General features: G+C 45.1%; 1 protein-coding gene across 17 annotated transcripts in view; it reads right to left on the bottom strand.

The window, feature by feature from the left end:
- NRXN3 (neurexin 3) overlaps window positions 1–24,250 on the bottom strand; it is a 1,449,735-nt gene that overhangs the window by 278,604 nt on the left and 1,146,881 nt on the right. The window lies entirely within an intron of this gene.

Here is a 24,250-nt window from a genome sequence, read left to right as displayed (position 1 = left end):
GCAGTACTTTCTATCCCTGTTTCTCAATGTACTTATTATAATCCAATCTATATTGTGCTGCAAAAACATTCAGAATGTGCAACATGGCTAAGTTCATGATCCCAGGAACCTTGGGCCTGATTCACCCTTGCTCTGTACTTTGTGCAGTCATTTACACTCATGCAAAGTGGTGTAAAAATTCTCACTATTCCTAATTGGTGGTGTTCTCTACCACTTTTTACTGATGTGAATGACTCCAAAAGGGGCAGGGCAGTCATGAATCTCCCTTTTCGCTTTTGGATTGCCTCACTTGGTGACTTTTTATCCATGAAATCTTAACGTAGTGTTTCAGTTTAATTCTTGGGGGTGGGGGTGTGCGTACATGCAGATACTTATGGAAATCTTTTTGTGTTATCTAATACTGCACCTACAGAAAAACTTCTTTATTGCCTCCATTAGTCCATCAGTGCCAGATTCTTTTCAACTTCTGGGCACAGTATGAAGCTTATCTATTTACTTGGGTGTTTACCTGGAGTTAGGGAAGAGAAGGTGTTTGTCATGAGATATAAACAAAGCTGTACTGGTGATGGGAATCTTTTTAGTCTCTCACTGTCTATATTACAACTTTTAACCCTCTTGTAACTTGGGTCTCTGACCAAGCTGCATTGTAGTCAGGACTCTGGTGCCTAATTGAGCAGCAAGCTCTCATCTCCTTTACAGCATAAAACTAAATTTGGCAATAACATTGGGATACATTGCTACTGGCTCAAAGAGGTACAGGAGGCAGTTACTCAGCTAACTAGACAGATCTACTGGACAATGTTTTTTTCTATATTCTGGCACTTATCAAGCATGAACACTCCTCAACTGACTTGACACGTTATAATATTACCAGACAGCCCAGAGTAAGTGTGGTTTGAAAATATAGATTTCCTGTCACAATAATCACCGTCACGCCATTACATAACAGGTTCTATGAACGTGGCAATCTTGGTACTGGTGGTAGATCAGGATGTGTGTAGGAAACCCATTACCTCACACACACAAATAGCCATGCTAGACTCAATTATAAACCAATGTTCTCCTGTTAACATTCCTCCACTTGTACAATCCAAAGGGTGCTTTTGTTAAAATGACACTCTCGGATACAATGGGAGCAATTTGAGATTTCTGATGAGATTGAAATATGAAAACCAGCCATGGAAGATTGCATATCTTCTATACTATAATTTATCTCCCTCAGTCTCTTTGCTATACACTCTGCAAATGAGTAACGGGCTTCAGAGATTCAGTTCAGATAAGCATCCAAAAGTTGAAATGCTTAACAAAAATTACCATCCTGAACTTTAAAATTTGACCTGTGTTGTATGGAATTACTTGTCCTACATGGAAATGTCTCCATTGAATTCCACTAAGTGGTGTTTTTGCACCAGATCTGCTGCCTTTACTGACCAAAGCAATATTGTACATTATGTTTAAACCCTGCAGACTGGCACAGCTATGGAAGAATGAGCTGGAATATGTTCTGCATTGTACACCAACAACAGAAACGTCTGCTAATTCTGATTGTGGGGTCTTTATTGCTACTGATGATGGAGATGAACCCAGCATGGCTTTCAGAACCCATCATGAGGTTGCAATGATGGTATCTGTATGTAAGTTGTTGCACAACGAAAGTCTGAGCAAGACTAAAAGGACCAGGCAAGCCTTTTGCAAAACAACCAGCCAACAACTCACCCTCCACTTTCGTTTCCCTCCAACCCCTAATGACAGCTAGAAGGTAATTGTGCTTTAGAGTAGAATATCAGGGTTGGAAGGACCTCAGGAGGTCATCTAGTCCAACCGCCTACTCAAAGCAGGACCAATCCCCACTAAATCATCCCAGCCAGGGCTTCGTCAAGCCTGACCTTAAAAACCTCTAAGGAAGGAGATTCCACCACTTCCCTAGCTAACCCATTCCAGTGCTTCACCACTCTCCTAGTGAAAAAGTTTTTCCTAATATCCAACCTAGACCTCCCCCACTGCATCTTGAGACCATTACTCCTTGTTCTGTCATCTGGTACCACTGAGAACAGTCTAGATCCATCCTCTTTGGAACTCCCTTTCAGGCAGCTGAAAACAGCTATCAAATCCACCCCCATTCTTCTCTTCTGCAGACTAAATAAGCCCAGTAGTTCCCTCAGCCTTTCCTCATAAGTTGTGCTCCAGCCCCCTAATCATTTTTGTTGCCCTCCACTGGACTCTTTCCAATTTTTCCACATCCTTCTTGTAGTGTGGGGCCCAAAACTGGACACAGTGCTCCAGATGAGGCCTCACCAATGCTGAATAGAGGGGAATGATCACGTCCCTCGATCTGTTGGCAATACTCCTATTTAGACAACCCAAAATGTTGTTAGCCTTCTTGGCAACAAGGGCACACTGTTGACTGATATCCAGCTTCTCATCCACTGTAACCCCCTAAGTTCTTTTCTGCAGAACTGCTGCCTGGCCACTCGGTCCTTAGCCTGTAGCAGTGCGTGGGATTCTTCCTTCCTAAGTGCAGGACTCTGCACTTGTCCTTGTTGAACCTCATCAGATTTCTTTTGGCACAATCGTCTAATTTATCTAGGTCTCTCTGTATCCTACCCCTACCCTCCAGTGTATCTACCACTCCTCCCAGTTTAGTGTTATCTGCAAACTTGCTGAGAGTGCAGTCCATGCCATCCTCCAAACCATTAATGAAGATATTGAACAAAACCAGTACCAGGACCGACTCTTGGGGCACTCCTCTTGATACCAGCTGCCAACTAGACATGGAGCCATTGATCACTACCCGTTGAGCCCGATGATCTAGCCAGCTTTCTATCCACCTTATAGTCCATTCATCCAACCCAGACTTCTTTAACTTGCTGGCAAGAATACTGTGGGAGACCATATCAAAAGCTTTGCTAACGTCAAGGAATAACACGTCCACTGCATTCCCCTCATCCACAGAGCCAGTTATCTCATCACAGAAGGCAAATAGGTTTCTTTCTTTTAAAGAAGGTTCCCCTTCATGTACACACACAGAGACTGCACAGCCAGAGAAGCAAAGTTAATTTCACAAGTGCAGCCAGCTGAACAGAAGCATTCAACAGGGAAACTAACATCTACAGCTAATCCCACAGCGCTCTCTGTACCTCCCACAGTGTTTATTGGGCACCTGTCCCTTACACCAGGGGTTCTCAACCTTTTTCTTTCTGAGGCCCCCACAACGTGCTATAAAAACTCCACAGCCCACCTGTGGCACAAAAACTGTTTTTCTGCACACAAAAGCCAGGGCTGGTGTTATTGCTTGGGTCCCCATGCCACAGGAGACCCCATGAAGCTAAACTGCTCAGGCTTTGACCTTCAGCCCCATACAGCAGGGCTTCAGCTTTCTGCCATGGGCCCCAGCCAGTCTAATGCTGGCCCTGCCTTGCTGGCCTCCTGAAATCTGCCTGCAGCCCCCAAAGGGGCCCCAGGCACCTGGTTGAGAACCACTGCCTTATGCCACAGCATTCACCAACCCACATCGGTCCCCACTGAAACACAAAGAGACCTAGCACTTGAGCATCAAGTTCTTGTCTGGCTGTGGCATGAAGCCATTTGAGCCGCAATTTTCTCTCCCTGAGCTGAGAAGTCAATATGGCACAGAGCTATTTGAAGAAGGGCTCCCGCACACAAGTTGCAATCATTTGAGGCCATTTTCTTCCACTGATAGAGGAGACCCACTTACAGGCAGAATGCAGTCTGTTGGCGGAACTGAATTCAATTACCTAACCCTGAAACTGACCACAATTTGCCCTTTGGTTGCAGAGAGGGAAACAGACTTTTTCCCCAAAGATATCATTAAATGATAGTGCTTAGATGACTAGTGGGGTGGAAACTTCTCTAATAAGGCCAGTTTATGACACAATCTGGTCTTTTAAGGAAAGAAAAACCTAGTGCTGATAGCCAGGAGAATATTCAGACTAATGTTCTGCCTCCTCCCAACCTGCTCAGGTAGATCTCCTAGCTGGGACATAATGGCAATTGATGTTGTTGAACGGCACAACACAGGCACACACATCACCTCACACACACTCATATATGGCCAGATACCCCAGTATACTCCAATATATACAAACACACACTCAAGCAAGACAGTGTTCAGCCAGATGTGTGCACACACACTGCTTAAGAAAATATACATACGATCATACAAACACACATCAAGAAAACACATCCCCAATTGCACTCCTCAGACCCATTCAAGAAATACAGCCAAATATACACATACACCCAAAATATACAGTCCTGTACACAACCACACACGGCCCAACAAAATATACATACAAATAACACCCTCACTCTTGAAAATAGATGCCTGAATATCCAATCATACAAAAACACACCAAAAATATACACAAAACTGAAATGCACACACTGAAAAAAATACAGTGAAATGTACCACCACACTCATAGAATATCAGGGTTGGAAGGGACCTTAGGAGGTCATTTAGTCCAACCCCCTGTTCAAAGCAGGACCAATCCCCAACTAAATCATCCCAGCCAGGGCTTTGTCAAGCCTGACCTTAAAAACCTCTAAGGAAGGAGATTCCACCACTTCCCTAGGTAATCCATTCCAGTGCTTCACCATTCTCCTAGTGAAAAAGACTCACATATCCAAACACACATATACCACAAAATATATTCTGCGAATCATAGCCACACACTCCCAAAGACATTAAACACCTAAATACACAATTCTATTCACTCCAACAAAATACCGTACACACAACGCCTTCCACCCAAAATACCATACCCAGCCACTGAAACGTAACCCAAACATATGTGGTACCAGCAGCTGCATTTTCAAGGAAACATCATGCTGCTTCTACAGTATGATGTGCCTCTTCTCCAATCTCTTCTTTTAAGGGTAAATTCAGTGGTGTTCATCTTAGGGTGACCTCACCTATAGTATCAGCTGTAAGGCCTTAGGCCAATAGGCTGCTCCTGTGAGATTATGCAAAACTAGCGATAGACAGGAGAGCTTGTTTAGATAAACTAAGGACTGACTGGACTTTCAGTCAAAAGTTGAAACAACTCTGAACACAGGAACATCAGAAATAGAACTGGAAGGGAACTCCTAGGTCATCGAGTCCAGTCCTCTCATACTGCAGGCAACCCTGTCATATAATCTAGGTCATAAATTGATCAAGATCCATCTAAAAACTAGTTAGATTGTTTGTCCCCACTACTACCATGAGGTAATGGAACAGTCTCCCACTCCTCGAATGATCAGAAACCTTTTTCTAATTTGCAGCCTATATTCATACCCAGTCAAACCCAGTTTATGCCCATTTGTTCATGTGTCAGCATTGTCCTTTAGCTTAAATTGCTCCTCTCTCTTCCTCTTCCCTGATATTTTCATACAGAGCATTCATATTTCCTTTCTGCCTTCTTTTAGTTGGGCTAAACAAGCCATGCTCTTTTAGTCTCCTCTAGTAATATAGGCTCTCTAGTCCCCTGATCATCCTCAGTAGCTAAGTGACTTACCCAAGGCCACACAGTGAATCTGTGGCAGAGCAGGACTCCCAGTCCAAGGCTAAACACTGGACTCTCCTTTCTCCCCAAATTCAGAGATTTGCAGTTAACTTTTTCTTCATTTTTTCATCAGCATTTTGATACAGTTCAGCATTTCTTGGACAGGATCAGAGGTAGAAATATAAGAAAGGCTGCTGTCAGAGCCACACCAGACTCTCATTTCTGCCTGTGCAACCCCCAGGGGAGCTGCAAATGATTATTTTGACTGGATCCAAACCAGAAAATAATGGAAACCTCCTGAGAAAACATGTTTTTGTGAGATTTTCTGAAGAGCTTCAGACCTTTCACAATCATCATTGTAATGAGGAGATGGATTGTGGCCAGAACAGAGCAGTGCAGGGAAGGCTGTTTATGGCTAACATATAGCTGCTCAGTGATTGTCATCATTATGACCTCTGATACAGCTGCACCTAAATTAAATACCGTATGGAGAGGCAAAGCTAGACCCACGTGACAGCCTGTCTTGGATTTCACTACGCCAAGAGCTATTGAGATCAATGGTGCAAGGTTCTTTCTCATTTCAATAATAAAGGCAATGCTGCTTGACATTACATACTAAATGAAGCAGAAAGACCCAAAGGGGAGACATTTTTTAAATGTTTAAAGGACAATGGCCATTTGTATTCATTTATATTTGATGGAGGTACTTGTAAAAATACCTACGGAGAAAAACAGTTAATAGATTCTTAGATTCCAAGACCAGAAGGGACTGTCGTGATCATCTAGTCCGACCTCATCTATAACACAGGCCATAGAACTTCCCCAAAATAATTCCTAGAGCAGATCTTCTAGAAAAACATACAATCTTGATTTAAAAATTGTCTATCATGGAGAATCCACCACAATCCTTGGTAAATTGTTCCAAAGGTTAATTACTCTCACTGTTAAAAATGTGTGCCTTCTTTCCAGTTTGAATTTGTCCAGCTTCAATCTCCAGGTTTTGGATCATGTTATTTCTTTTTCTGCTAGACTGAAGAGCCTATTATTAAATATTTGTTTCCAGCGTAGTTTCTTATAGACTGTAATCAAATGACTCCTTGCTTTTCTCTTTGTTAAACTAAACAGATTGAGCTCCTTGAGTCTACACCTGTAAGGCTTGTTTTCTAATACTCTAATCATTCTTATAGCTCTTTCTGAACCCTCTCCAATCTATCAACATCCTTCCTCAATTGTGGACAACAGAACTGGACACAATATTCCAGAAGTGGTCACACCAGGGCCAAACACAGAGCTAAAATAACCTCTCTGCTCCTACCCAAGAGTCACCTGTTTATCCATCCAAGGTTGCATTAGCTCTTTTCACCACAGCATTGCACTGGGAGCTCATGTTCAGCTGATTATCCACCATGATGCCCAAATCTTTTCCCGAGTCACTGCTTTCCTGGATAGAGTCCCCCATCTTGTAAGTTTGTCCGACAGTCTTTATTCCTAGATGTATACATTTATTCATATTAAAACACATATTTTTGCTTGCACCCAGTTTACCAAGTGATCCAGGTTGGTCTGTATCACTGATCTGTCCTCTTCATTATTTATCACTCCCCCATTTTTTGTGTGTTCTGCAAACTTTACCAGTGATGATTTTATGTTTTCTTCCAGGTCATTGATAAATATATTAAAGCATGTAGGACCAAGAACTGATCCCTGCAGGACCCCATTAGAATCACATCTACTCAATGATGATTATCCGTTTACAATTACAATTTTGAGACCTATCAGCTATCTAGTTTTTAATCCATATAATGTGTGCTATGTTAATTTTATATCATTCTAGTTTTTTAAACAAAATATCACGCAGTACCATGATTTAAGCACATCACATCAACACTATTACCTTTATCAACCAAACATGCAATCTCATCAAAAATATATCAAGTTAATGTGAAAGAATCTATTTTCCATAAACTCATGTTGATTTGCATTAATTACATTATCCTCCTTCCATTCTTTATTAATTGAGTCTCATATCAGCTGCTTCATTATCTTGCCCAGGATCAACATCAGCCTGACAGGCCTATAATTACCTGAGTCATCCCATCCTTTTGAAAATTGGCACATTAGTTTTCGTCCAGTCTTCCGTAATCTCTCCAATTTGTCAAGACTTACTGAAAATCAGCATTCAGACGGCTTTTTTAAAACTTTTGGATACAAATAACCAGGACTTGGCTTATTTAAAAATGTCTAACTTGAATAGTGTCTGTTTAACATCCTCCAGAGATACTAGTGGAATGGAAAGTGCTATCGTATATGATGAGACTATCTGATCTGTTTTTTCCCCAAAATACAGAACAGGGAGGGATAGCTCAGTGGTTTGAGCATTGGCCTGCTAAACCCAGGGTTGTGAGTTTAATCCTTGAGGGGGCCATTTAGAGAGAGCAAAAATCTGTTTGGGGATTGGTCCTGCTTTGAGCAGGGGGTTGGACTAGATGACCTCTTGAGGTCCCTTCCAACCCTGACATTCTATGATGGAGCACCTCTGCATTATAATTGATAATTTTACTATTTCCAGCCGGTACAGGACCAATAGCATTATCAGCATTCTTTTTGTTCCTAATGTATTTTAGGAACTTCTTATTGTCCTTAACTCTGCTGGCCATAGATTGCACCTTATGTCCTTTGGTTGTGGTGTAATGATTAAAGGCTTAGAGCCAGGCCTCTTGGCTTCTATTCCAGGCTCTGGGAAGGAGTGAGATCTAGTGATTACAGAAAGGGCCTGTCAGCCTGGGCACCTGGATTCTATTCCAAGCCCTGCCACTCTCCACCAGATATTCCTCTTCTTTCACCTGTGTGGGAAGCTGTGCTGGGGAGCGGATTCAACCCCCTGGGATAGTACAGCCTCATCCATCTCCCTGGATGGCCTCATTCACTTTTGTGGCTTGTCCAGCCTGCTCAGACATTCCAGGGGAGCAGGGAGTGTGAGCACACTTGAATTTCATGAAGCAGATGTGGCTTCCTTTTATTCGGGCTACATGCACATGACAGTGGAATCCTGCCTTTATCTTCTGTAAACACCAAGGATTCTGTCTCCTCCCCCCATCTTACATTCCCTTTCTTGTCCTGTTTAACAGCTTCGCTAGTTTTATTCAGCAGCTGGGAGAAAGGAGATTTGATGAGACTCATCTATTCCTGGGGCCACACTGACCCAGATCTTTCATTCTTTTCCCTCTCTCCCCAACGAGCTGCAGTAATAAGAGCTCAACAGCTCTAAAAGCAATCGATTCAGAGACGGCGTGGGGCAATTACCAGCCCGGACGGCTGGGCGGACTTCCAGTAAAATAAATACAGAAAAGACAAATAAGGTTTCTGTAGCCAGACTGTCCTCTGTTCTGCAGGGAGCCCTTTGCTTGGGGAAAAGATAGCCTAAGTCTGAGGAGGTGGGGGAGGAGATACTCAGAGTGTGAGACAGATAGAGACAGAGGGCACTAGGCAGGCTGGCTGACAAAGACCCAGAGACACAAGCAGGGCCTGAGTCTCCTCTTACATCTATTTTGGCAACAAGATAATTCTATTGACTTCAATGAGGTCACTCAGGTGAGAATCAGGCCCAGAGAAAAAAGATAGACACACACTCACGGAGGATCTAGTGAGGTGTAACAGAGCTGTAGGCAGACAGACTAAGAAGGATGACAGTGCAGTCATAGTAGCATCAGGCAAAATCAAACACTCAGTGTCTTGCATTAATTTTATCAGTTTTCTGTGTGAATTTAGTGGCAGTGGAAGATGCCATCCTGACATCTGGAGTCTGAAGTCCACAGCACAGACAGAGCACAGCAAGCTTTTCCTCAGTCACAAAGCCCTGTCAGTGTGCCTCAGTGCCTACCTGTAAGGATGAAAGGGGGACCCAGTTTTAATGATCAGTTCAGCCTCTTGACTTTTCTACTGAAATTGTCACAAAGGAAATCTATATTCTAGCAGACTCCTGGGGGCTGGGGGGAGAGCAGCCTGCCTGGGTATTCCCCAGAAGATGATGGGGTGTTCTGTGCCCACAGACCTGGGAGAGCTTGGGAGAATTCAAACAGTCACTAATGTTTTATATAATTCATTTAACCTGAAAAACTAGTGGAGATGGGATAATGAACATGTTCCCATTGAATTCCCTTTCCATGTGCATCCATGGCATGCACAACAACCCTTAGCTATAAGAATGGGTCAAATTCATCTGTGGAACAATTTCACTGAAGTCATGAAGTCTCACAGTCCATAGCCCACATAAGGAAAGACACAGAAAGGGGAAGTGACTTGCCCAAGGCCACCCAGTGAGTCAGGAGCAGAGCTGGCAATATCCATTTGGAGTTCCTTGCTCTGAGGCCCATGCTCTAATCACTAGACCTTGCTGCTTCCTTAAGGCATGGGGACTACTGCTTAAGACCATGAAGGGGGTTTCACCCTATCTCTAGGAAATTCTGATAAAAACTTTAAGAGGCTCTTCCTCACACTCAGGTCCCAGTTGAGTTCCAATATTTTGAGTAGATCATCAGAGGATGATGAAACAGACACATTTCCAAGGCCATTGCTTGGGTATATCGTATCAGAAGGACCAGCCAACTGTGTCTTCTCCTCCCCTGGTGCTGCTATTCCTACTGCTGGAATCAAATGCTATCAATGCCCTGGTGCAATTTTTATGAGCTATGAACTCAGCCATATCCAGAAACACTGGGAGCTTCCTGAAAGATGTATTTAGCATAGCAGGACCAGCTCCACCTCCCCTCCCCACTTCACCCCCTATCCCAAAGCCTTCAGCTTCACAGCGAGTGGCTCATGCTTCAAACCTTCCCCCTCCAGGACCCAGACGAAATGCTCCCGCTTATTCAAGTCAAAGCAGAAAGGAAGGGCACGGAAACAGCAGCAAGGGGCAGCACCCAGGTTTTCCTATCACTCTGAGATGGTCATATAGTAAGAGTTGCCAACCTTCTAATTGCACAAAATCGAACAACCTCGCCCCACCCCCTCCCCGAGGCCCGGCCCCACCCTTTCATCTACCCTTCCTCTGTAGCTCATTCTCCCCCATCCTCACTCACTCATTTTTACCAGGCTGGGGCAAGGGGTTGAGGTGTGGGAAGGGATGAGGACTCCAGCTAGGGATGCAGGCTCCAGGGTGGGGCCAGAAATGAGGAGTTCAGGGTGTACGAGGGGGCTACAGGCTCAGGCAGGGGGTTGGGGTGCAGGCTCTGGGGTAGGGGCAGGGATGAGGGGCTTCGGGTGCAGGAAGAGGCACTGGGCTGCGGATGGAGCCAAGGGGTGGGGAAGGCCTCCGGGCTGGAGCAGGGGGTTGGAGTGCGGGAAGGAGTTAGGGTGCTCAGGGCTGGGGCAAGGGGCTGGGGTGCAGGAGGGGGGGCAGGGTGTGGGCTCTAGGAGGGCGTTTGGATGTGGGAAGGAGCTCAGGGCTGGGGCAGGGGCTTGAGGTGTGGGACTGGATTAGGGGTGAGGGCTCTGGGCAGCGCTTACCTCAGGGGGTTCCCTGGAAGCGGTGACATGTCCCTCGGCTCCTCGGAGGAGGTGCAGCCAGGCAGCTCTGTGCATTGCCTTCGCCCGCAGGTGCCACTCCCTGATTTCCCTTTGGCCATGGTTCCCGGCCAAAGGGATCTGCAGAGCCCGCGCTGGGGACAGGGGCAGCGCGCAGAGCCCCCCTGGCTAAGCCTCTGTTTAGAAGCCAAGTGAAATGTTACCGCTTTCAGACTCCAGGTAGGGAGCCTGCCAGTCTGGCCAACTAGACTTTTGACAGCACGGTCAGCAGTGCTGACTGGAGCTGCCAGGGTCCATTTTCAACCAGGTGTTATGGTTGAAAAACGTACACTTGGCAACCATACATATAATCCTGGAGTGCTGGTAAATATAAACACTGATCCAAAAATACAAGGGAGAAGGAATTGGGACAGATTGCCCATAAAGTCTATGTATTCTCCATCACACTAATGCTGCGTTTCCACCAGTCCCATTAACCTAAAATATTGTTGATTGGAAGTGATTTTTAATGACTCCCTTCCTATGCTTAGATAGAAAGGAAAATTCTTCCAGATCAAACTGTTTGCATTTGGTTTACCTGTGTATTTTCCTTCCCTTTTTCTTTCCTCCCTTTTCTTTCTATTCCTTACTCGTTTATGGTTTTATTCCCCTCTCCCTATCCCTATCTCTTCAAAAGAGTATTTCAGGAACCAGAAATCTCTCCTCCCCATATCAAAGTCATGCCAGAGGCAGCAAACAAGATGTCCTGAGACTGCAGTGCAGCTCAGTAGAATCAAACAAAGCCGTCTTGCCACATGGTGCTCTACATCAAACAGCTCTCCACATCATTCTCGTGACCTCAGGGGTTTTGACCTGGGCCTAAGCAGTAAGTGGAGGTTCCTGAAAGCACCTGACACATTAGTATTTATGGGGGAGAAAGAATGTAAACTTTGGCTGGTGCCAATGAGAATGGGCGAGGGGAAAACAGCAGGACCTGCTGACTTAGGCTATGTCTACATTAGAGAGCTTACAGTGGCACAGCTGTACTGATGCAGTTTTGCTCCTGTACATCTCTCATGTATCCGTTTTATGCTGATGAGAGAGAGCTCTCCTGTCAAGATAATTAAACCACCGCCAATGAGTTGCAGTAGCTATGTCAGTGGGCAAAGCACTCCCGCCGACATAGAACTGTGCATACTACCACTTATGCTGGCAAAACTTATTTTGCTCAGGAAGGTCTTTTTTCACACCCCTGAGTGATATAAGGTTTCCCAGCATAAGTGGAGTGTAGACATGGCCTTAGACTGAACTTAATGTCCAGAATGGCTTTGCTTTCTGGTGAAGGGGGTGTGGCCCATGTGGCTCTGATGCCAGGCCGGTGCAGGATGGGTGCAGGGGAGGGTTATGGGGGCGCAGAGCACACACGGGAGATCAGAGAGGGCTGCAGTCACTAGATTTAGTACTGTGTTTAAAAACGTTTGTTCCGAGAGAAGCATTTTTTGCTCTTAATAAGCTTCCAGAAACAAATATTTTCACTTCAAAAGAACATTGGTGCCTCCAGCTGCTAAAAAAAAATGTAACTTATTCTCACTATATTTTTAAAGTTAATTAAGCAGCAGTGAAAAGTGCAAACTAGCACATACTAGCAGAAGTGCTAAGATCACGCTGGCAATATGCTAGAATCACACAGGGAACGTGCAAGGTATCCTTAACTAGAGGTGTTCCTTGGTTCTTGCATTAGTCTTTGAATAGTAGGTTCTTGCCTCTTCAACAACAATCATGCCTGATCCCTGCATTTTTGCTGGTAAGAAGCCCTCAGCAGCGCTGTAAACTTCCCTCAAAATATCCTACCAATGTGCCTGTACCCGTATCATGAAGGGACAGAACAATTCCAGGAGTGGGTGGGGAGTTCAGTCTCTGTGGCCCATTTGGTGAATGGCCTTTCTGCTGAGTCCACCAATAAGGAAGCTAACAGCCAGGGGTGAAAGTAAAATACAGCTCTTACTGGTATGAGTCCCACTCTTCCCCACCCCCTGGAAGGGGCGGGGCCAGGGTGGAAGTATGTTACATTTCTTACCCATACAGTCGAAACACAAGCAACCCACCTCTCCTACATACTTCATGGATCCTTCCCATTGCATGACTTAGATATAGAAAATAAAGCTACTATTACCACTACTAGTACTGTCTGTAATAAAACTTAATTATTGGAATAAGCCTGAAAAACTGAAAACTCACTGTCACATTTTTCTCCTTGTCCTCTCTCCTCCTGCCAAGCTGCCCGACCTGACTAGGCTCCCCTTTCCCCCGACCACTGCACTCAGCAGGGGCTCCCCTCTAGCTTGTAGCAGGGAGCCAGGGGACTGGCTGAGGGAGAAGCCTCCCCAGGTAGCCTGCTGCCTGCATAGGAACAGTTTAAATTTAGCTGTTCACTCCAGTATGAACCGTGGGATTAGGGGCTATTTCTGGCATCCTTGTTAATTTCACTCATGGTTGTTGGCGGGGGACGGGGTGAAGGGTGACCAAAGCCAGGGCAGTTCTTTTCTGCCCCCTGGATGAGGCAATCTTCAATAATATAAATTGAATATAAATGAACTGCCCCGGTTATGGTTACCCCCCACAACTTCTCCCTCAGCCAGTCCCCCTGCTTCCTGCTACAAGCTAGAGGGGAGCCCCTGCAGCTCCTGCTGAGTGGGAGGGTCGGGGGAACATGTAGCCTAGCAGCGTTGGGCAGCTTGGCTGGAGGAGGAGAGGGAGAGAAACAACAAACAATTGTGACAGAGTTTTCCCTTTCCAAGCTTTTATTAGCTTTGAGTTTGATCTTTTTGTTATGCAGCCAAAAGAGGTGAAAGTAAGCCAGTACCGAATCCTCCACTTATTTGCCATACACTACTGCACCTTTTTTTTTTTTTTTTTACCGGTACTCCATACAGGGCCATACCGGCTTACTTTCACCTCTGCTAACAGCTATACAGTAACTCCTCACTTAAAGTTGTCCAGCTTAACGTTGTTTTGTTGTTACGATGCTGATCAATTAGGGAACATACTCATTTAAAGTTGTGCAATGCTCCACTCTTACGTTGTTTGGCTGCCTGCTTTCTCCACAGCTGGCAGCCTCTCTACGCACTCCCCTCCCTACAGCGCCTGTCGCCCGCCGGCAGACCCCGTGGATCAGTGCCTTCCTCCTCCTTCCTGCACCTCCTGCTGACGGCAATCAGTTGGCTTGTGGCATTTTGGAGGCAAGAGGGAGGGGGAGGAGCAGGGATTCAGAGTGCAGGCTCCCCCTCCCTCCCCTTCCTCTCGAACGCAGCACGCCAGCTGATTGCCGTGGGCAGGAGGGAGGGAGGAGGAGCAAGGACTTGGCGCGCCTCCCCCCTCCCTCCGAACGCAGCAATCAGCTGGCTTGCGGCATTTAGAAGGAAGGGGAAGGAGGGGGGAGGAGGTGAGGGGGAGAAGAGGCAGATCAAGGGTGGGGTCTTGGGGGAAGGGGTGGAGTGGGCAGGCTGAGGGTTGAGACCCCCACCCTTGGTGCTGGCAGAGTAGGGGAAACTGCCCTGGAACCTAACCCCCTCCCCCTTTACATTAATTCTAATGGGGAAATTGGATTCATTTAACATCGTTTCACTTAAAGTCACATTTTTCAGAAACATAACTACAACGTTAAGTGAGGAGTTACTGTAGTAATTTTTGTGACATGGACACATTTCCAGTAGCAACTGGCTGACACCCACCCACCAGCTTATTTCACATGGATGGCAACCGAACAGTTGGCAAAGAGATAGAAGCCACCATTGGCCATTACCAACCTGGGCTCAGGGGTATTTACTGAACCAACATTCCCCTCCTTCATGTTTTTCCCCTCTCTAAACCTCAGAGGCAGAAGCAGCAGGAGAGCTCGGGCTTTTAAAAAGTGAATCATAAAAGTTCAGCCTGCTGACTTGGGTTTGGATTATCGACAGGGAAGGCTGATGAATAGTCTTGGCTTGAGTGATAAACTCAGATATCAGACAGTAAATCTAGTGGAAAAGAAAATCTATCTGTCATCCTCAGTTGCAGCTGCAGGGGCTGTTATTGGCAGCTGGAATTTATTTTCTTAATTCTGAGCAACTTTCAGCTCTCCCCTTCACTGACACACATGCACACCCCTTCCCCTATTGGCAATATGTTGGCTTGTTTCATTAAAAGGCAAATCTTTTCACTTGGCTTCACCTTCCTTCATGGGTTTTCCTTTTTTTCTACCTATACACACCCTTGTCATCTCATCCACCATGCAGAACAATGCATGCAGCCTGTGCCGTTTGGCCAAAGTCAAAGAGAAGTGCAGCTAAAGTCAAACTCCAGAAACAGCCATGCTTACTGGATTGGAAGCGTAAGAGATGTACAGTCCTCAGCCAGATTTCATTTCTGAGCTGCACAAAGAGGGCTGAATCCAGTGCTCCTTATTTCATGGGAGTTTTGACAGAATGAGGGTGGCAGGATCATGCCCAGTGTAGCTACTGAAATATTAAGCCATCGGTTCTACTTGGATGGGGACATCTCAAGTTGTATTTATTTACTGGTCTCAGAAACATATCTATCTGTGACAGGCACTTGTAGCAGTAATTGAGCAGTCTAACTGCAGGCATCTGAAAAACACCACAGTCTAGCATTGCTGGCTAGTGTCCAGAGACTTGTGACACTTAGGAAATTTCAACGGAGCAACAGCCAACAAATATATTGTATTTTCCTCCATGACTTCCCTGGTGTCTCCTTGCCACTACCCTCTAGGCAGCTGCTAAAAAAGCCCATTCAGTTGTCTGACATGATGCAAACACCTACAGTGCCAGCAAAGTGTTAGGAATCAGAACTGGGTGAATAATGAAAAAATGCTTAGCAAACATTCAGCCTAGTTTTTAAAAGGATTCACTTTGTTTGCAGTCATGCCCTTTCTTTGTTTTCCATGAACTTTCGAGCAATTGGGTCTTGTGTCCACGGAGGTTTGTGCAGAGCAAATTTCAAAGTGATATTTGTTCTGGAAATATTCCCCTACTCATCCGATTAGAGCACAGAAACAATAACGTGTGACCTTTCCAACCAACTACGCCTAAGCAAACCAGTTCAGATTTCAAATATTGGTACATGATCCAGACTAAAAAGCAATAACAGTAGCAATTTTTAAATATTCAGTCAAATAATTGTGAATAACAATGCTGCAGGAAACCCCATCTGCTGGTGGATATTCCATGAGCAGAAACAGAGACAAAATGTACAAAATAGTTTATTAGTTGGGAATTGTTCCCTTTGCTTCTAGAATCAAGCACAATTCGACTGAATTTACAAATCCCTCATTTATGTATTGAGCTCAACACAACAACTCCTGAGGTTTGCCAACCTCTGTGCTGTCTTGGCAGCTGTCTTATTATTGACAGCTATACCGTGGCCAAACATGTTGCACTCCAACCTCTTCTCTTTGTTACCTACAGACCCTAGTAGACCCCAGTCAGCCTGCTACTAAAGCGCGCTCAGGAACTTCAACGAGCTGTGAAACACATTCCCTCATTTCACTAACAGGTAGCCTAACAAAAGACTTCAGCAAAGAGTGTAAAGAGCCACCAAGCTGCAGAAGTAATAAGTGACCTATTATCTGCCTGGCTGGGTTGATTCAATGCCTCCTCATCACAAATTCTGTAATAAACTGGAGCTTGTGAATCTCTACTGAAATGTAAGCATCAGCCATGGAATAATCAAGTCCAATCTCTTGTCTCTGACAGTAGTTAATACTGGATTGCTTTGTCAGTTGCAAAGATCCACTATGGTACCTATTTCTGCAACACTGTACCGGAATGGGATTTCTGACCTATTATGTACCCTAACATTTATCCATTTTATATACGTAGCCTTTTAATTTGATTGTGTGCTGCACTGGCCCTGCAAACAGGAGCCCAACTGGCCTTCTTGACACCATCCCCTATTTCAATGATCTCTAGAATATCTCCTCTTAAAGAGTCTTACGTCGTTTCATGTCTTCTCATACAATAGCCCCCTTGCCAGCCTCTGCTCATTTTCATAGCCCTTATCCAGACCTTTTCTATTTCTGCCATTTTTTTTTGCAATCAAACTCTTGTCACACAGGATTGTTCTGAAACCACTTTTACCACCAGATTTTTAAAGGGAGATCACTTGGGTGCTCCATCCTGACCTGCAAATCCTAGCAACCGAGCAGCTAGGGGGCCCTCACATGGTAAAGCCAAAGTACAGTGGGAGTTGGAAGGGGCACCGTGGAGCTTATATCTGTATAATGAGGTCACTGTGTGGCACTTTGGTTTAGAATGCTGCAGAGATCTGAGGAAACAAAACAAAAATTATCGGAAGAAAGGTAGATATTTAAAATGCCTTTAACTGGTTGGTAATAAGATCTCAGCAGCACATGGAGCAGCTGATAGGCAGGGACATAGCACTACTGTTGAGTTGGAGATGTGATTGGCAGCAAGGATGAGCAAATCAGTTTGGATATACAGTGGAGTTGCATCATACGTGCATTTAACTTACGCAAATTCAGCTATATGCACACAATGAGCGTATGCCCTGGAGTGAGCATGAGACGGGAGACACAAATCTGCTGTTCCCTCAGTCGATCTCAGTTCCTGAGTGCCCCTCATACTGTGAGCATCTTGCTGCACTGAGTATGATTCTTGTGTTTAAAGATACACCTCTACCCCAATATAACGTGGTCCTCCAGAGCCAAAAAATCTTACCGCGCTATAGGTGAGACCGCGTTATATCGAACTTACTTTGGCCCCCCTGCTCCTTGTCCTCTGACCGCCCCCTTCCAGAGACCCCTGTCCCTAATCAGCCCCAGAACCCCACCCCCTACCCAACCCTCCTGCTCCCTGTCCCGTGATTGCCCCGACCCCTATCCACACCCCCACCCCATGACAGGCACTCACCAGCAGCGGCGGGAAGCAGAGCAGCCCAGCCCCAGCCCACTCCACTCCGCCAGCTCCAAGACGCGGCGCTCCGCTTCCCGCCGCAGGTGAGTACGCGGGGCGTCCTTTCCCCAACCTCCCCGCAATCATCAGCAGTGAGAAGCAGAGCGCGGCAGTTGGGAGCTGATGCACTGATCCGCCGGAGCACTGCTTTACCGTGTTGTACGCGAACCCATGATATCAGGTCGCGTTATATTGGGGTAGAGGTGTATGTATTTTTCATATAACATGGCCCCTAAATGCAAGCCAACTACTTCATCTGGTGATCAACCGAAGAAACAGTAATATGTTCGAACGCTGGAGGAAAAAATGGCTGTGTTGGGCTTATTGAGAGATGGTATATCAGTCTCCAACGTGGCGAGTAAATATGGCCACAACGAATCTAGCATCCGTGCCATCAAGATTCAAGAGAGAAATTTGTCAAGCCGTGGCATCAAGTGCTCTGATAACTGCTAAGGTGACAAGCCAGGTGTGTGATAAGACTTTAGTGAAGACTGAAAAGGTATTAAACTTATGGCTGGAAGACATGAACCATAAACATGTGCCTATCAATGGCAACACGTTGCGAGAAAAGGCTTTTAGCTTCTATGTGCTGTTCAAACCTCCCACCGAAGAGGGACGGCCTTCTGATGAGAAGGAATTCAAAGCCAGCCAAGGTTGGCTTAATGGTTTTAGGAACTGCTTCAACCTCAAAAACATGCAGACTACTGGTGAAGGTGCATCTGCTGATGAAGAGACAGCAAAAGCCTACCTCGAACAATTAAAGAAAGCCGTAGAAGAAAAGGACTATCTTCTGGAACAAGTTTTTAATGCTGACAAGACTGGGCTCTTCTGCAAAAATATGCCCAACCGCACTTACATTTCGAAATCAGAAAGACATGCCCCTGGCTTCAAAGCAGCTAACAACCATGTGACTGTGTTGTTTTGTGGCAATGCAGCTGAGCATTTCATAAAGCCAGGCTTGCTCTACTGGGCTGCAAATCCCCATGCCCTAGAAGGCAAGAACAAAAATCTCCTGCCTGTGTTCTGGCAATCAAATAAAAAGGCTTGAATGATGGCAGTATTATTTCTGGATTGGTTCCACAAGTGTTTCATTCCGGAGGTCAAGTGGTACCTCGAAGAGAAAGGACTTGACTTTAAGTGTTGCTGATCATAGACAATGCTCCTGGCTACCCTGAGGCACTCTGGTTTGCACGTAATGACACTGAAGTCGTTTTTCTCCCTCCTAATATCATCTCCGTCCGCCAACCTCTCGACCAAGGCGTGATTTGCTATTTCGAGGCCACATACATGAGACTTATGTTCTCATGGATACGTAGCATTATGGATGCTGATCCCAATCTTAATGTGATGGAGTGTTGGAAGTCCTTCACCATTGCCGATTGCATCACTTATATTAAACAGGCAATGGATGCAATCAAGCCTGAAACAGTCAATGCATGTTGGCGAAACCTATGGAAAGAATGTGTGAATGATTTTAAGGGTTTCCCGACCATTGAAAAAGAAGTGAAATGCATTGTTCAGGTGGCCAGGCAAGTTGGTGGTGACGGTTTCGTCGACATACTTGAGGAAGAAATTGAAGAATTAATTGAGAGCCATAGAGAAACATTGACTAACAAAGAGTTAGAGGAACTGATAAAATCGTCTACAGAAGACGATGATGATGACGATGAACAGGAAGATCCAGAAAGTTGGAATCTTCATAAATATTCTGAAGTATTCCAAGCAGTGAAACACTTGAATGATTTAATTTCTGAATACAATCACTCTATAGAACAAATCTTTAAAATGACACATAGTATTACAGACGATTTGAGACCGTATCAAGAAATTTTTGAGCAGCTCAAGAGACAACAGAGACAGTTGCCAATCACCATGTTTTTCAAGAAAAAACAACCAGCAGCAAATGAGCCTGGCCCATCGTCTCCTGGATCGACATCAAGCCCTGACACCCCCCAATAGTGTCATCATCATTGCAGATTAGCAAGAATATCCAGGATGAAAGGTGAGTGGTTAAGTTCACTGTTTATTCTTTCATTCATCTGTCTCTCTCTCTTTTACGTAATTAAAAATACAGTACTGTAAAATTATATTTTGCATATGTACTCTATTATATACTGTACATTACTGTATACATATTACTGTACAGGGTTGTATGCTGTACACAAAGCCATATATACTGTACTTTATGGGCGATTTAAGGGATTTTCAAGCGTAATTTTGACTATACGCGATTTTTGCCTTACACATTGACTAACCCCCGCGTAAGATGCGACTCCACTGTAAGAAGGGACCTGAACTTTTGGCACAAACCATAACTGAGACTTTTTTTGAGGTTCCAAAAACCTTCGCTAAACTGTTTGTTTGTTTTTGGTGGAGGGACATATTTTTTTTTGCAGTCGACTTTGAAAGATCAGAAGTGCTGACCTCATAAGATTCCAGCCCAGAGTTTCTGGACTGAAGGAATGAGTGTGCTAACCCTATTATTGATAAACATTTAATGTTTATATTGCTTAAATACCTAAATACCAACCAGTTTGGGGCCCCATTAGGATAGACATTGGACAAAATTATCAGTGGTATCCCCTACCGCAAAGAGCTTACAGAGTAAAAAGGAAAAAAGACATAACAGGTGGATGAGACAAACACATAGGTCAGGGTGTAGGATAAATGTAGTTAAGCACTGGAACAAATTACCTAGGGGAGGTTGTAGCATCTTCATCACTGGAGGTTTTTAAGAATAGATAAGACAAAAATACCTGTCAGGGATGGTCTAGATAATATTTAGTCCTGCCTCAGTGCAAGGAACTGGACTAGAAGACCTACTCAGGCCCCTTTCATTTCTATGCTTCTATGGAGTAACACAAATAAAAGTTTGTGAGCAGTTCTTAGTTAATCAGGAGCATTGGTGTTAAAGGCCCTCCTCTTCTCCCAGTTCCATCTCCCTTCTCCACCCTCCTACCCGGCATCTGAAATGCCCTCTCCCTACCATCCCACTTGGAGAAAAGCTTCGAAAAACTCCACCCACCTTTTCTCATCCATCAGGTGCCCTGTCCAGAAAGCACCATCCCAGGTGCCATGCCTGAATGGTCCTAACCCCAGCCTTTGGTGTTTCAGCCAGCCTGCGAACTATCTGCCATTTCCTGACATGAGATAGGAGCAGGACCCGGAAATGGCAGGAGATAGAGCACGTGCACGTAACAGAAAAGGGGAAAGGGTGTGTTCCCATCTTGGGGGAGGGCAGAGAGGTTCTGGTTTTGTCAAGGAGTCCCACACACCAGTGCCCCCTTCCAGCCTCTCCCACTGGAGACTAGCCAGCCCAAATGGTTTAAAACACATTCAGACTGCCTAATGTTCAGGCAAACATTTAGGTGTTTATCTGAAGTGAACTCACCTCTGAACCTTGACTCACTAGAGCTTGCAGGGAACATGAATTCAACTTACACAACAAAATTGAAGTTTTCTGGGGGAAAAGTCATGTCAAGTAAAATCAGAAAGCCAAAACCTCAATAGTTGCAGAAGTGACATTCCACAATATTTGGTTTCAGAAACACCCAAATGTTGGGATCCCAGGCTCCTCAGGAGCAACTCCGGCTTCACAACTGCCCACCAGGCAAGTTGCCAAGGAGCCAAAAGTCTAGAAACCTGAGTGTCCAAGCTTCCCATTAGGCATCCTGCCAAGGAGGCAGGCAGGTGGATGAGCCGGCAGAAAACCAGGCAGATTTCCTTTGGAAACTTGCCTCATTTCTTTGGAAAGATTTGTCAAGAGTGACACATTCCCACGGAACTTCTTGCTTTCAAGGAATTGGCATTTTCTGACAGAAAACATTCTGCTGGTAAGTTTCCAACCAGCTCTAATGCTCACTCACCCTTCATTATATATTAGTAGCCACATTGGCATTGACAAACACATAGACATATGCCTCCCTGCAGCTTCCAACCATGCAGTGCTTTGATGTCTGCACGAGGAGGGCTACAACTGTTTAAGGGATACACGTGTGGCACAGCCTCGGGGATGCTGCACCTGCTGAAAGGGCTGGAGAGCTGCCAAATATGCTCCTCTTGGAAAAGTCATTTGCTTTAGTATCTGCTAATTCCAGGCAGGGGGGCATGTTCTTCGTGCTTGGCTGTGTCCTCTCTGCATTCTCAAAGAACAAGAGGGGAGGGGAACAGGGCAGACAGTTGTGGTGCTTAATAGAAAAAATCCCCTACATGCTTCTTCCACAGAAATGAGAGAGGAAAGAAACAAGCTGACTGTAGCAGGCTGAAACCCTGAGCTGGCTTCTCCAAGATGGCTCATTAAAGAACTCCTGCCCAGCCCTGTCCAGATTGTCAGTGAGGCCTCTTAAATAAACCAAACTTGAAACAAAAATCTCCCTGATAAAGCATCCCTTTCTTCCGAGGCATATCTGCTGGTAGGGGGGTGAGGGTGCAATTTTCCCAGTGCTCCTCCATTGTTTGGAGACAGAATCAAAATAATTCAATCTCATTCTCCCTGGCCTAGGAGGACTACCAATGTCTCTCGCCTGTTATGAGGGAAGAGGCAGATTATATGGTGCCCCCCTTCCCAGAAGTTGTCCTAACTGGCTCAGTGGAAGCCCTGCTCCACTCTTCACTACAAGGCTCCTGGGCCCTGAAAGGAACAATAGTGCTGGGTCCTGACTGAATAGGATCTTCAGGAAAGAATCTCTCTCTCTCTCTCTCTCTCACACACACACACACACAAACACAGAGCACAGAGTTTCAAATTAAGATTCCACAGACCACTTGTTACATCCTGCAGATCACAGAATACAACCCGCAGCTTCTCTAATCCTAACTAACTGAACTTTCAGGTAAAAACCCCAAACCTGGAATGGATGTGCATGACCCAGCTGCTATACTCATTACTCTAAAAACTCTGGCACAAATTACAGAATAAATTCTCCCTAAACACTACAAAGAGCCTGGGGGGTTTCAGGCTCTAAGGGCCAGATATTTAAAGATATTTAGGCACCTAAACACCTATATAAATCTGGCCCTAATTGTTACTCCCGGGATCCCTTCTCCTCTCTCAACATCTGCCTCTGGCATTCCCAGGGTCTCTATTTGTCCTAGAATGAGGTGGCCTGGCCCCTGTGACTTCCCCCTCTGGCCTTAAAGAGCCAGTATACCCCATTACACTGCGGAATGGGGAACTGGGATTGGAGAAGAGTGAGAAAGGAGGCAGCTTAGAACTATGATGTATTTGCCACAAATTGCAGTAAATTCAGAAATCATTTCAACAGCGAAGTAAAAGTGCAATTCAGTCATTTTTAAAATCTGACCTGCTCTGTTCTCTACTATATCTCACTAAACCCCAGCATACTGAATCCCAGCATCTACTTTAATGCTACTGCTTAGCAAATAATAATACCAATTATTTCTCCCAGTGCACCAAAGAAATAAGTGTTAAAATACCTATTTTTATAAATGGAGACACTGAGGGAGGGAAATTAAGTGACTTGCCTGAGGCCGCAGAGAAAGTTAGTAGAAGAGCCGACAGTGAAACTCAGTAGTCTCTGACTCTCATTTCTGTGCTCAGGAATGGAAACATTACTCTGTATCTGCCCCCAGAGCCCTCTTAATTGCCCCAAAAAAAAATGGGCACCAGGAGATAATAAACATAATTCGGGGGGTGGAATTAGAAGCCTTTGAATGGTATTCCAGCAGTCTCTGAATAATCCCACCTGGACCTCACCACAAAGGTGATTTTAAATATTAGGAGCAAGGGGTATTGCATTTGGAGCAAGTGCCCCGTACAGCAGCACACCTGAGTTTTTAGGTTCATAGAATGGGGCTGGAGAATCACGGCTGTGAAAAACAAAATCTATGTGCAAATGAATTACATCACTCTCCGTCAGTCCCCCTGTACAGTGCTCAAAACTGCGTGTTAATGAGCATGTAGGAAGAGGGCCCACATCTGGCACATGTCATCTAGGCAAAGTGAAGTCAAGATTTCAAAGGGAGTTGGGGGGGGTGTAAAAGAGGAAAATGGGGATGATCCTGTAAGATTCCTCCACAATTAAGAAATAAAATTAAATCTCATATCTCTGTTGCTTGGGAATACAAGTTATCTGCAAGCAACACACAGGAAAACTGCAGTGGAATTACTGTCTAGTGACCCTGCCAGCAGGTAGGGGATCTTGGGGGATAACTACTGCACTGGTGGGGTGCCAAATAAACTTTATTAAGAAAATGCAAAAACAGGGAAAATTCAATAGTGAGGGGTATGGGGTTTGTTAAGGTAGACAATTGGG

The sequence above is a fragment of the Chelonoidis abingdonii genome, chromosome 4 (assembly GCF_003597395.2).
Source record: "Chelonoidis abingdonii isolate Lonesome George chromosome 4, CheloAbing_2.0, whole genome shotgun sequence".
Lineage (NCBI taxonomy): Eukaryota > Metazoa > Chordata > Testudines > Testudinidae > Chelonoidis > Chelonoidis abingdonii.
The sequence above is the reverse complement of the archived record's forward strand: the minus strand, read 5'-3'. Positions and strand labels throughout refer to the sequence as shown.